The sequence below is a fragment of the Eurosta solidaginis genome, chromosome 3, assembly GCF_040869045.1.
Source record: "Eurosta solidaginis isolate ZX-2024a chromosome 3, ASM4086904v1, whole genome shotgun sequence".
Lineage (NCBI taxonomy): Eukaryota > Metazoa > Arthropoda > Insecta > Diptera > Tephritidae > Eurosta > Eurosta solidaginis.
In genome coordinates, this window is record NC_090321.1 from 36,434,423 (window position 1) to 36,450,175 (window position 15,753).

A 15,753-nucleotide genomic window follows, 5' to 3' on the forward strand; every position below is an offset into this window, starting at 1 on the left:
CGTATACCAAATTTGGTGTAGATATCTCAATATTTGCTCAAGTTATCGTGTTAACGGACGGACGGACATGGCTTAATCCAATTTTTTTCCGATACTGATATACGGAATCCGAGTTAATACGCTCCGTGTGCAAAGCACGCTGAGTATTAAAATAATAATTTCAAGCTATTTGAGAACAACTTAGTCGGCTTCGTATCGTTAACAACCTGATATCAAAGTTATAACTTTTGGAGAAGAAATCGATAAATTTTTGATAATTTTTTGTTAGGTAATCGATAATTTTTCGATAACAAATCGCTATTACGCCGATAAACAATTGGTAACACTCCGATAACTTTTTTATAACATATTGATAATTTTTCGCTGTGTAATCGATAATTTTTCGATAACAAATCGGTACATTTTCTATAAAAACCAACAAATCGTCTATAAAATATCGATAGCTCATCAATAACCTTTGTTATCGATAGCAAGCTTAAAACACTTCAATAAAAAATCGATAACCCGTCTGTACTTCGTCGAGAACACAAATTTCTTTCCTTGCCTTTTTTGATTTGGCGTACATTGTTCTCATATTATGCTTATATTCAGCATATAGCACATCACTTACAAACATTACGCTTACGCTTACGCTTACGCTTACATTCTGGATTTCCCCATACCGTGAGAAAAGATATTAGGTTAGGTTGAGCTGGCCGATCAATAAGACCTCACATTGACTCAATGTGTTCATAGTGTTATCAGCATTTGTTTGACGACCAAACGTAAGAACGCCAACCAGGTGCCAGGACTTATGTTATAGAATAATGTGACAGCCAGTAGTCAGCAGACCCAACCCCTTCTGTTAATTTGGAACCATCGGTAAACACGTGTGTAGTATGCTCTGCCATTTCAGCACCCTCCCGCTTGTGGTGCATAGAACTCTTTCGAAGCTCAGGCACGGGAACATATATTCCGTTTGCCCGATATTAAATACAGCTATAGTTCTATGGCCTGCACACAAGCTGCCCCCAGGCCTTAAGTCTTGTTACAGTAGCTAACGCTATATTTTAGGCCACTAGTTCTGCAGGCGTGATGTGCAGAATGGCATGGAATGTTGCTGTCATGGTAGTTTTTGGGCTCCTGTTATGCTACATTTTTGTGTCAAACAAGGACCCCATGGTAAAGCATGGGTTTGAAAATTGCCGTAAATAGCCAAAGAGAGAGTTTGGGTGATCCTTTCATTCTGCGGAGGCTTTCTCCGCTCTCTCTTCCAAATGAAGTTTCCACGACAACTTACCATCTAAGATGACTCCTAGATATTTTGTGCAACATTTTTCTTGTAGGAATATCCCTCTAAACTTAGGCTTTATGCACATAGAGACCTTATATATCTTTGTAAGTAGTACTAGATAGGGCTTTTCCGCGTTGGCAGTTAGCCCAACTCCAGACACGTCAGGGCATGTAGACTGAAACGTCATCTACATATGCCGTAAGTTCGACTGGTCCTCCGTCGAACCGCCTAAGCAATTGGTTATGGTATTGGTAATGTTCACACTTAAAAAAATTTATTTGCTGACAATGGAAACTAATTCGAAAATATAATGTGAATATCAAAAGATCAAGAAGTGATAATATGAAGAACACATAATATCAGCAGGTGATCGTATGACTTTCTAGTATTATTAAAATCTTAACATTTTTATTTTTTTTAGCTGAATGGAGTAAACAAAAAATTCGTAAAAACTGATGTGTAAAATTTAGAAATATGCCTTCCGAATGCGATTAAATCTCTTATATTTATAATAAGCGGACTCGGCAGAACTTCTACCAAAGAGGATAAAATAATAAGACGCGTCAGTTTGCTACGAGTGGCCAATAGCTCGATGTTTTCTATGACGTAAATAATAAATAAATGTAATGCGCGATAACCTCCGAAGAGATCTAAGGCCGAGCTTCTCTTCCAATTTGCGTCGTGCTCCTCTTGATTTTCCCTACAAATTGGCCGGACTGGACCTACAGATGAGTTTTCACTGAGAGCTTTTTATGGCAGACATACACTCGGAGCGCTTGGCAAACACTGCCAAGGGGCGACCCCGCTTAGAAAAATTTTCTTCTAATTGAAAAACCTTATTTCTAAAATTTTGATGTTGCTTTGCCCGGGGTGTGAACCCAGGGCATACGGTGTGGTAGGCGGAGCACGCTACCATCACACCACGGTGGCCGCCTAAAACTGGTGGCTCTTATTTTAATCTACCATCTTTGCTTCTGCTCCATATATTTAAATAATTTTCTTTTTCCACTCTATATTGCTCCTATTTCCTCTCCTAGCAAAACTCTCTTACTTCTACTGTCGCATTCTATGCTTTATCTGCCCTTTTCTCTACATCACATGCCATCTTCTCTTTTAAGACCACTTTATGAATTGTATAGCTGTCTCATGTAGTTAAGTAGTACGTCTAAAAATCAATTGAAGCGTAGTGACAACATATGCAAAAAGCTTATGTTTCAACAAATTCGAAAATGTGATTCGAATCATGTGATTATCACAAGATCGTATGATTATCTTAAAATCATGTGATATCATCAGGGGATCAAATGTTCTAATATGACCCAAAATTTCTGTCTCTGTACAATTTTGAATAAATCCTCTATATTTTTACTTTAAACATTATTTTTCTTTTAGTGCAACTTCTTGAATTTTGAGATCGTGTGAACTACTTGGAAACCATGCATTGGAACGCTCTACCAGGCCAACATACATACACATGTAAGTAAGTGCTCATTAATTTTTTCAAAGCATCGTGAACTTGAACATAAACTAAAATAACTTATTATAACGACTGTGACCTTTATGGCCTTTCGTTTTTTAATCTCGCCTTTCACTTTCGACACATGCACAATACATATTTATTTGCTCTTAAATATTTCCTTAATTGCTTACGTAAAAAACAAAGTCACCGAGCGTGTCGGTATATTAGGTGCACAGCATCAGTCACAATGTCTGGTAGGAAATTATACTTACTTACATATGTAGTCATATGGTGACATGACTTCATAAACTTCGACCAGCATGATTTTTTCTTGCTCCTCAAACTGCGGGTAAGAGAATACTTACATTGTTGCTATTATTGGTTATTATCATATCTAGGCAACCAAGTATGAACAAACTTATGTAGATGCTTCAGTGAGTTTAACATCCAAAAATTATATGCAATCACCATGACATTTTCACACACAGTGTTTCTAATATTGTCAAGCTAAATTGAAAATGAACAAGTTTCTACATTTGACAGTGAACAAAAATTGGTATCGGTATTGGGCACTCAGTTCTTTCTTCGGTTAGTCCTATACATGCTTTATATTTTCGCTTGCCAGGGAGAGAAGAGACCTTGCGCATGAGGACTTAACACGTAAGAAGCATAATTATATTCGCCTAGACAAAATACCAGCTATTTCAAAAAAAGTTTTTCAATTTTACCCCTACAACTTATGGTATATTACTAGAAAAGATTTTTCTGTACCAGGATTTAGAGTTGGCGGGATTTTGCTTTGTTCGTGTACGGTATTTTCGGGATTTTGTTGTCTGTATGTCTTGATTTTAAAAATAAAAGGGTTAAAACCTAAAAACCACGAAGCATGACACACTACCAGGCAAACAGGTTCCTATGTAGCTGCCCCGTCATAAGAAAAAAACTAAAAAAAAACAACACAAACAAAAACATGTGATCTCACTTACTTACGCTTAATGATCCTTGTGATCTTTGTATGCTCAGCATGTGCCCATACATAAAATCACATAGCGTGACGAATTCATAAGCAGACATAAGTTGCAATATGTACCTGCTTCTACGTATAACAATATCATATTAGTAGGTGTGTCTGCATGTAGATATGTCTACTGCAACCGCAGCATCCATGAGAATTCCATTCCACTCGCATTTTCATACGCTATTGTCTTCGATTTCTCAGAAAATTTAAGCCCATTGTGACTATAGCAAACAGATATTATCCCTACAGAGAATGTGGGAGGCAGTCACACAAAGCAATAGTTTCGCAACATAGATTTAAAAACTAGTGCTAATCGGATCCACAGCGAGATAGTTGGTAGGCAGGACTATAGCAATTTGCGAGGACATCACAATGTTCCGTTGGAAGCACTGCCCCTTTTCTCAAATATATTTGGACTACTCCTGAAATACATATTCTGTAGAGTGGATATATACCATTATGTAAAGTCTACAAAAACTTATTTCATAAAGTCTACACATTGCCTTCCATACGCTTAAACTTCCTAGTTCTATTTCCAAACCGATTAAAAACAACCAAATCAAAAACCGTACCCCTACTGTATCGACTGAGCAATGACTGAGCCCATTTTTTGTCGGGATTTTAAACAAGAATTTGTTTTTGCGGTTTGGTATGAGAAATGCCTAGTGCATCATAACTGCCGCCGATGTGTCCGTGGTGTTTAGGAACATTTTGCCCATCCCGATACCGCTTTCTCATTACCCCAGTGTGGCGTTCAATATTTCTCCTTTATTAAGAGCCTTCTGTTCATGCTTCCAGATCTCGCTTTTTCGCTGTAAGTGTGGTTTCTACGAAGTTGCTCTGCATTTTTGATGAGACACTATCGACAGTGACTTGGTCGAAGAATTTGTCGCATTTGTCGCTTATGGCGCTATCCCGAGCATTTGAATAAACTGTGTTCGGTATCATCCCTATCTGGATCGACGTCAACGCACTTGGGATCTCCTACCTTTTTTATTCTGTGCATGGTATTTTTTTGAAGTACCCGTGTTAAGAGCACATTCGGGTAACGTAGTAATTTACCTCGCCAAAGCTTCCGATGTCATCTGCCTCGTCATTGTTCATATTCCTCTCGTTTTTCTCACATCCTAAACGTTTCTTCTCAGCTCTCTTTCTTCATGCATCCATCAGCTTTTTTCTTGCTATAGCCTTCTTCTTTCCAGCGCTAATAGGTCGACGAGTGTTATTTCGTTGTGCACTTGTATGTTTCGCCCTGATACAGTGCGATAAGCACAGGCTGCTCCGAGAGTTGCTGTTTTCTGAGCTGATGTTAGAAGCCTACAGCGATTCTTCTTTCAAAGTATGTTTGCCCACAGTTCAGAGTCGTCAGTAACGTGCATGGAGTGATACCCTTCACCAGATTTCTTTTGCTTTCTGTTGGTAATCCAATGTTTGCTTCAACCTGCTTAGCAACGTTATTTTTTTAGATGCCTTCTCAATAGCATATTAAAATTGCGCCTAGTATGTTATTTGAGAGTCTAACCAAGCCTTATTACCTTATTTAATTAATTTTCTATTACCGGAGGATATCTCAAAGCCAACTTCAAGAGGTGTGCGCTTTTTTGTCAGAAATATCATCTCTGTCTTTTTCTCTGCTGCTGCTCCGCTGGAGTCTGCGCGAGTCTAGCCACTCCTTTGACTGTATCATGACCTGATTGTGCTTTCTGTGTGTTCCTTCTGTATTTCGTGCTGCAATGACTTCGTCTATGTCGTCTGCATATCCGACTAAGAATGAATCGTCGCGCATTTCAAAAATGAAAATTTCATCATAGCCGACGTGCCATAGTTCGTGACTGATAATTGATCCCTGTACTACTCTGTATGCGAGTTTCACGGTTGGCGGTCCCTCTGAAGTTTGATATACAAATAGGGTTGCGATAACTGCGATACCATCTGATGAGGCGCTGTAGTCGATGCTCTTAGACATGGTTGCCCATCTAGCATTGTTGAAAGTGTTAATTGACCTTTGTAAAAACCAACGTCATAAAGAGTGTCGACATATTAGGCATACAGCTTCAGCTGCAGTATCTAATGCAAAATATACAATTTGGACACGACTTCATAAGCTCCCTCCTTAATATTTGTATATTCTTACATATATGACCTCCCACACTTCTAACCTCAGCGAACTATGAACGAGCTTAGATGCTTCAGTTCGTCTAAATTATAAGTGTGAAATGCAACTCCCATGAAATTTTCACACACAGAGGGCCTAATATGTAACGACAAGAGTATATCCAGAAATATCCGAAAGTGTTTTATCGCAACAAAAGCAGAGACAAATGTTCATCATAAATAAATAAATAAATAATAACAAACCGGTCCTTATACCGTTCTTTTTTTACTTCCCTAAAATCAGGATCGTTTCATGTTTGTCCGCGAAATCTCAGTACAAAATTGAGGAATAAATTTTGAGTCACTTTCTGCGGGCATAGAGTCCGAAAAACTTGGAACTTACCTCAGAACGCGATGAAAATGCAATATGTGGAAAGAATTGTCGCTAGGTGATACAGGGATCCTATAATTTTTTTAGAACTCGTCTGAAATTTGAATTTTCGCGCTCGCACATAAGGTTGAGCTAGGGACTTGAAATTTTGAGCATAGCTTAAAATTCTTTTAAAAACTTAGTATGAAAATTTCTTATAAGTTGGGCAAAAGTCAGATATTTGGAGATCTTTGTGAAGTCCATTCAAAGCATGTGGTATCTTGCTATCGATTTTTAAACATTTTCTCATTAAGACAGAAAATTGAAGTCTTACCCCTAAATAAAGGCACCATGACAATGCAACAATATCAAAAAGCATTGCGCTAGGTGGCGCACGGGTCGAGATAATTTAAAAAATCATACGAGTTTTGGAATTTTGCTATCGCTATTTATGTAGCTTCCCGGTACTAGCTAGGCTTAAAATTTTAAACGTATTTCAGAGGCCAAAAGGCGTAGAATAAATAAAAGTCTCTGCTCTGCATTCAGGGACATATCTTCCGCTGCGTTTTGAACATTGATATAAAGGAAGTGTTTAAAACTTTTGTATATCCTTTTTATACAAACAAAAAACGAAGATACTATGAATTTTGAAGACAACCAACAATAACAAGTCAATAACAATAAAAAAAAAACATACACTGTTACGCCTATTGCACTCTAATTCATGAATATTTGAACTCACTCGAGCATCCCTTGGCACGTCGTGAGCAAAAATTGCATGCGATTTACGTGTAATAAATGCTGTTCGACTGGTAGTTGGTCACATTCATTGATTTCGAAAATTTACCTAATAGCTACTCAATGGCCTGATTACATACTTAACCAGCTTCAACCATCATCCAACAGGCGACGGAAGAGTAAACGAAAGAGTTAAAACTGAAAACCACAAAGCATGAAAAGCTTCCAGGTGAACAGACTATATAGCACGGACTTCTCAGTCATCAAAGGCTTAAAAAACAAATCGTAAAAAAATCGCATTCGTGTTTACATGATCCTTGTGATCCTTGTCAGTCAGCAACTCATCATGTGACCTTACACAAAATTACTAAGCGTGACCGAATCATAGGCGAACAGAAAATTCCGCACATACCTGATTTCATAGCAATTCATGTACACCTGCAGGCACAGCATAAATTAGCTGTTGATATCGGAAATTACTGCATACAAGCGAATCTGCGAACTCTAAAACTCACGATTTTGAAAATCACTGACTGTAAACGATTACCAAGTAAACAGCGTTTCTAACATGCAACTCAAATTTGCTGTCATGCGAATCATTTTTGAATTGTGAAAAGGAGTTAAAAAAAATTAAAAATTCTCACGACATGCTAAAGTGCATAAGGCGGAAAATTTTTGTGTCGATGAGCAATGAACCAGAATTAAACACCTTATCTAGTTTAATGAAAGGTTTTTTTTTTTTTTCATTGAGCTTTGGAATTATTGAATTTTTTTACAACGTCAAACTTCTACCCAATGGGTTGCCTGAGAAATTTCGTTTGCTAATTGATAGCTTTCATTCAAAGAGGTCTACAAGCACACTACCCCAAATGAGCTCGGAACGACCTTTTGTCCAGTGAATGTATTCTAACTGACCATGTTGACTGGGGTTTGTCTTTAGAAGCACTAAGCCAGTATGTCTTGAACTGATATTCGCCAACTATTATTAGATATGGGCCAAGTACAGATATTCCCTCAACCTTGTCATACTATGAATAGTTCCTCCCAAAGCTGTTAACTGCTATTGGTGGGAACCAAAATCAAAGAGCGTATCACAACACTAGGTGCCCAGCTTAGGTTGCAATATTTTGTCTTGGACGCGCCTTCGAAACTTTTACCCATTTATGTTGCGATTTCCCACGCTTTGGCTAAGTCGACACATTGTTGTTTCTTGCCTATGATCTCTTAACAAATAGTTATAAAAGAGCTTAGATGCTTCAGTGCATCTAATTTCCAAATGTGAAGTGCAACTCCCATGACATTTTCACACACAGTGTATCGAATGGGTAACGTAAGTTTAAACAGTCTGGCTTTTTCACAGTTAGTCTCTTGAAACAAATCAAAACTAAATCTTTGATACTACATTTAGGTTAATAACAGGATAGCAAATAAGTATAGCTTCTAGAATACCCCATAACTACATACGTCAGAGGGCTGAAAACAAAACTACTAAAAATCACTAGCCATAATGACGAAGTGATGAGCCAACGTATTTATATGGTGTATATTGAAACGATTTTCCATCATCCCTTGTCAAATTTGGTTTTGAGACGACGGATGACGAAAAACCTTTTCTATAAACATCAATTACCCAGCCTGTCGGGAAGTCAACAAAACAAAGTCAGTCAGTATTTATATGGTGCTGTTGGTCCTAGTACCCGAACGTAACGGATAAATAATTTCGAAACTATCGAAAGTGCCTCTATCGCTACAACAACAACATTAACGGCTGGTTCGACCAATGCTTCTGATCACAGAAAATCACACAAAACCAACAGCAGCTGGTTTTCATTTTACAAACAAAGAATCAAAAACTTATGAATATTGAAGACCGGAACAATAAAAAATATAAGAAAAAAATGTTCATGGGAGCAGTCAACCTATTCAATTCTACTTCGATGAATATGAATCTAAAAAACCAAAAATAAAAAAAGAACGCTACAAACTGTTACGCCTACTGCACTTTAATTCATAAACATTTGAACTCACTCGAGCATCCCTTGCAATGTCATGAGAAAATAACAAAAATATTTCATACAATTTACGTGCGACAAATGCTGTTCGACTGGTAGTTGGTCACATTCATTGATTTTGAAAACTCAAATAAGTGACATTTCATATACGAATGGTCTGTTTACATACATACGCACCTACTTGGCAGCATCCAGCTGACAACGGTGCTGTACATGGCATATGCCTCGGGCCTCTGATAAGCGTTAAAACTTAAACCACAAAGCATGAAACATTACCAGGTAAACAGACTATCTAGCAATGACCTGGGAATCATCAAAGACCTAAGATAAAAATCGTAAACAAATCGATTCAAAGGCCTTCGTGTTTAAATGATCCTTGTGATACTTGTTTGTTTAGCAACACAGCATGTGACCTTACACAAAACTACTAAGCGTGACTGAATCATAGGTGAACAGAAAATTCCGCACAAACCTGATTTCATAGCAATTCATGTACAACCGCAGGCACAGCATCCATTAGCTGTTTAGTTTATATCGGAAATTACTGCATACCAGCGTACCTGTGAACGCTCATATTCACAATTTTGAAAATCACTGACTGTAACCGTTTACTAAGTAAACAGCATTTCCCACATGCGAATTAAAAATGCTGTCATGCGAATTATTTTTGAAATTGTGAAAAAAAGATAAGCCAAATATAAATTCTCACGACATGCCAAAGTGCATAAGGCGGAAAATTTTTGTATTGGTAAGCAATGAATCACAACAGCACACTTTGTCTAATTGAATACCTTTCATGAAAATGAAATCACCAATAAGTACACCGAATTGATCAGGATGACGATTGGAGTTGATTTAGCCATGTCCGTTTTTCCGTCTGAACGCAAACTAGTTGCTCAAATTTTGAGATATCTTGATGAAATTTGGTCAGCGGGAACACTCTGGTGTCGGATTAGACTTTTGACGGAACCGATCGGATCGGACCTCTATAACATATATCCCCCATACCACCGATTTTTCAGAAAAGAGTTTTTTAATATCTTCTTCAATTTATCAGTCAGAAACTTTCAATTTCACCACACTCTTTCATTATAGAATATATTGTTGTCTGAAAAAATCGTAAAGATCGGTCGTATATATAGCATATACCCCATACAAACCAATTGTTCTGGTAAGGAGCTTTTTGTCACTTATGTCAGCTAAAAGCTTCATCAAATACTCACGTACACGTCATATATTGTTCGGATAAGTGATTCATGGTCGTAGCTTTCTCATGCAGACCACAAGAAACGTGACACTTTGTATCCTCACATAAAGCACCCATCTATTTTTATATCCAGCTGTACTTGTACACAGGGTATTATAACTTTGTTTGGATAACGGTTGGTTGTAAATGTATAAAGGAGATACGTAGATATAGACTTCCATATATCAAAATCATTAGTATCGAACAAAAAACTTGGTTAAACCATATCTATCCACTAGTAGGCACACAAAGCAAACAACAACAGTGTTTCTTCAAGTGCACATCTGGGTATGTAAGGTTCGGTTTCACCCGAATTTAGACTTTCTTACTTGTTTCTATGTAAAAATGTCGGAATACCTAAAATTTGTTTATAATTCCTGATTATCGAAGGGAAAAATTTATATGAGAAATTTAGTTAATTAATTCCTGATTAGGAGTTAAGGACAAATATGAAGATAATCTCGTTTAATATAAACTAGGTCTACGGCTACTATATAGATGTTCAAATACAATCCCGGAGGTCAACACTTTCGTAGCTCTAATTTAGAATAAGATAATATATAAGCTCATATAGAATAAAAGCACACACCATTTGGCTTCAATTTAAATAACCAATTTTTTATCAACGTAATTGTTACTATCAATTGTTTGAGATAATCAATTAGTAGTTGTTTGTGGTACATTTATACACATGGGGCTTTCCATGCAAACTTGACCCAACAATGCATTTTGTACTACCGATTTAGATTTAGACAACTTTTGCTTATCATATACATACATAAATTTTTTTTCAGCCAATTTCGGTATTCTTTATTTCTTTAGAATATGTTCGTATACGACAATTTTTGTGTTGTTTTTTTTTTTTTGCTGGAACTGTTTACTTTCGAAAGACGTTACAAGGCTATCTTTGAAATTTGTGTTTCCGCGATTTATATTTTATGTGGAAATAAAAATATTAAATTTTTAAAAGCTTTGTTTTGAACACATTTGTTATAAAACTCTTCAAACAACAATAAATTGAAAATGTTTCGCCAAGTTATTAGACAAAACAAGTTATTTGAAGAAAAAGTTCCGAAATTGTTAAAAAAAAAACACATCCTATTGGGTTGAAGAAAACTGTTTTTAAAAAGTCTTAGGGGCGTAAATTATTGAAACTCACGTTTTTTCCATGCTAACTGAAAGATCGATTAGGATGGCGGCCACCGTGGTGTGATGGTAGCGTGCTCCGCGTATCACACCGTATGCCCTGGGTTCACACCCCGGGCAAAGCAACATCAAAATTTTAGAAATAAGGTTTTTCAATTAGAAGAAAATTTTTCTAAGTGGGGTCGCCCCTCGGCAGTGTTTGGCAAATGCCCCGGGTGTATTTCTGCCATGAAAAGCTCTCAGTGAAAACTCATCTGGAGTCTAGCCACTCCTTTGACCGTATCATGACCTGATTGTGCTTTCTGCGGTTTCCTTCTGTATTTCGTGCTGCAATGACTTCGTCTATGTCGTCTGCATATCCGACTAAGAATGAATCGTCGCGCATTTCAAAAATGAAAATTTCATCATAGCCGACATGCCATAGTTCGTGACTGATAATTGATCCCAGTACCTCTGTATGTGAGTTTCACGGTTGGCGGTCCCTCTGAAGTTTGATATACAAATAGGGTTGCGATAACTGAGATACCATCTGATGAGGCGCTGTAGTCGATGCTCTTAGACATGGTTGCCCATCTAGCATTGTTGAAAGTGTTAATTGACCTTTGTAAAAACCAACGTCATAGAGAGTGTCGACATATTAGGCATACAGCTTCAGCTGCAGTATCTAATGCAAAATATTCTTACATATATGACCTCCCACACTTCTAACTTCAGCGAACTATGAACGAGCTTAGATGCTTCAGTTCGTCTAAATTATAAGTGTGAAATGCAACTCCCATGAAATTTTCACGCACAGAGGGCCTAATATGTAACGACAAGAGTATATATAGAAATAACCGAAAGTGTTTTATCGCAACAAAAGCAGAGACAAATGTTCATCATAAATAAATAAATAAATAATAACAAACCGGTCCTTATACCGTTCTTTTTTTACTTCCCTAAAATCAGGATCGTTTCATGTTTGTCCGCGAAATCTCAGTACAAAATTGAGGAATAAATTTTGAGTCACTTTCTGCGGGGATAAAGTCCGAAAAACTTGGAACTTACCTCAGAACGCGATGAAAATGCAATATGTGGAAAGAATTGTCGCTAGGTGATACAGGGATCCTATAATTTTTTTAGAACTCGTCTGAAATTTGAATTTTCGCGCTCGCACATAAGGTTGAGCTAGGGACTTGAAATTTTGAGCATAGCTTAAAATTCTTTTAAAAACTTAGTATGAAAATTTCTTATAAGTTGGGCAAAAGTCAGATATTTGGAGATCTTTGTGAAGTCCATTCAAAGCATGTGGAATCTTGCTATCGATTTTTAAATATTTTCTCATTAAGACAGAAAATTGAAGTCTTACCCCTAAATAAAGGCACCATGACAATGCAACAATATCAAAAAGCATTGCGCTAGGTGGCGCACGGGTCGAGATAATTTAAAAAATCATACGAGTCTTAGAATTTTGCTATCGCTATTTATGTAGCTTCCCGGTACTAGCTAGGCTTACAATTTTAAACGTATTTCAGAGGCCAAAAGGCGTAGAATATATAAAAGTTTCTGCTCTGCATTCAGGGACATATCTTCCGCTGCGTTTTGAACATTGATATAAAGGAAGTGTTTAAAAATTTTGTATCTTCTTTTTATACAAATAAAAAACGAAGAAGCTATAAATTTTGAAAACAACCAACAATAACTAGTCATAAGAACAAACAAACAAACATAAATGTTCCATGAAAACAGTCAAGCTATTCAATTCGACTTTGATGACTATGGATCTTAAAAACCAATAACAATAAAAACAAGTAAGGAAGGTTAAGTTCGGGTGTAACCGAACATTACATACTCAGTTGATAGCTATGGTGACAACATAAGGGAAAATAACCATGTAGGAAAGTGAACCGAGGGAAACCCTGGAATGTGTTTGTATGACATGTGTATCAAATGAAAGGCATTAAAAGAGTATTTTATGAGGGAGTGGGCCAAAGTTCTATAGGTGGACGCCATTTAGGGATATATCCATAAAGGTGGATCAGGGTTGACTCTAGACTTTGTTTGTACGATATGGGTATCAAATGAAAGGTGTTAATGAGTATTTTTAAAAGGGAGTGGGCCTTCGTTCTATAGGCGGACGCCATTTAGGGATATAGCCATAAAGATGGATCAGGGTTGACTCTAGAATGCGTTTGTACGATATGGGTATCAAACGAAAGGTGTTACTGAGCATTTTAAGAGGGAGTGGGCATTAGGTCTATAGGTGGACGCCTTTTCGAGATATCGCCATTAGGGTGGGCCAGGGTGACTCTAGAATGTGTTTGTACGATATGGGTATCAAATGAAAGGTGGTAACGAGTATTTTAAAAGGGAGTAATCCTTAGTTCTATAGGTGGACGCCTTTTCGAGATATCGCCATAAAGGTGGACCAGGGATGACTCTAGAATGCGTTTGTACGATATGTGTATCAAATGAAAGGTGTTAATGAGTATTTTAAAAGCGAGTAATCCTTAGTTCCGTAGGTGGACGCCGTTTCGGGATATCGCCATTAAGGTGGACCAGGGGGTGACCCTAGAATTTGTTTGTACAATATGGGTATCAAAAGAAAGGTGTTAATGAGTATTTTAAAAGGGAGTAATCCTTAGTTCCATAGGTGGTTGCCGTTTCGAGATATCGCCATAAAGGTGGACCAGGGGTGACTCTAGAATTTGTTTGTACAATATGGGCATCAAACGAAAGGTGTTAATGAGTATTTTAAAAGGGAGTGGGCCTTAGTTCTATAGGTGGACGCCGTTTCGAGATATCGCCATAAAGGTGGGCCAGGGGTGACTCTAGAATTCGTTTGTGCAATATGGGTATCAAACGAAAGGGGTTAATGAGTATTTTAAAAGGGAGTGGGCCTTAGTTCTATAGGTGGACGCCTTTTCGAGGTATCGCAATAAAGGTGGACCAGGGATGACTCTAGACTTTGTTTGTACGATATGGGCATCAAATGAAAGGTGTTAATGAGTATTTTTAAAAGGGAATGGGACTTCGTTCTATAGGTGTTCGCCTTTTCGAGATATCGCCATAAAGGTGGACCAGGGGTGACTTTAGAATATGTTTGTACGATATGGGTATCAAATGAAAGATGTAAACGAGTATTTTAAAAGGGCGTGGGGCTTAGTTCTATAGGTGGAAACCTTTTCGAGATATCGCCATAAAGGTGGACCAGGGGTGACTCTAGAATGAGTTTGTACGATATGGGTATCACATTAAAGGTATTAATGAGAGTTTTAAAAGGGAGTGGTGGTAGTTGTATATGTGAAGGCGTGTTCCAGATATTGACCAAAATGTGGACCAGGGTGACCCAGAACATCATCTGTTGGATACCGCTAATTTATTTATATATGTAATACCTGCCAAGATTTTAAGGGTTTTTTATTTCGCCCTGCAGAACTTTTTCATTTTCATGCTACTTAATATGGTAGGTGTCACAACCATTTTATAAAGTTTTTTCTGAAGTTATATTTCGCGTCAATAAAAGAATCCAATTACCTTACCATGTTTCATCCCTTTTTCGTATTTGGTATAGAATTATGACATTTTTTTCGTTTTTCGTAATTTTCGATATCGAAAAAGTGGGCGTGGTCATAGTCGGATTTCGTTCATTTTTCATACCAAGATAAAGTGAGTTCAAGTAAGCACGTGAACTAAGTTCATGTAAGATATGTCGATTTTTGCTCAAGTTATCGCGTTAACGGCCATGCGGAAGGACAGACGGACGACTGTGTATAAAAACTGGGCGTGGCATCAGCCGATTTCGCCCATTTTTACCAAATTTCAAAAGGATTGGTTAATTTTTGTTCGACTTATGGCGTTAAAAGTATCCTAGACAAATTAAATGAAAAAGGGCGGAGCCACTCCCATTTTGAAATTTTCTTTTATTTTTGTATTTTGTTGCACCATATCATTACTGGAGTTGAATGTTGACATAATTTACTTATAAACTGTAAAGATATTAAATTTTTTGTTAAAATTTTACTTAAAAAATTTTTTTTTTAAAAGTGGGCGTGGCCCTTCTCCGATTTTTCTAATTTTTATTAAGCGTACATATAGTAATAGGAGTAACGTTCCTGCCAAATTTCATCATGATATCTTCAACAACTGCCAAATTACTGCTTGCAAAATTTTTAAATTACCTTCTTTTAAAAGTGGGCGGTGCCACGCCCATTGTCCAAAATTTTACTAATTTTCTATTGTTGTTGTTGTTGTTGTTGTAGCGATTAGGTTACTCCCCGAAGGCTTTGGGGAGTGTTATCGATGTGATGGTCCTTTGTCGGATACAGATCCGATACGCTCCGGTAACACAGCACCATTAAGGTGCTGGCCCGACCATCTCGGGAACGATTTATATGGCCACATTGAACCTTCAAGCC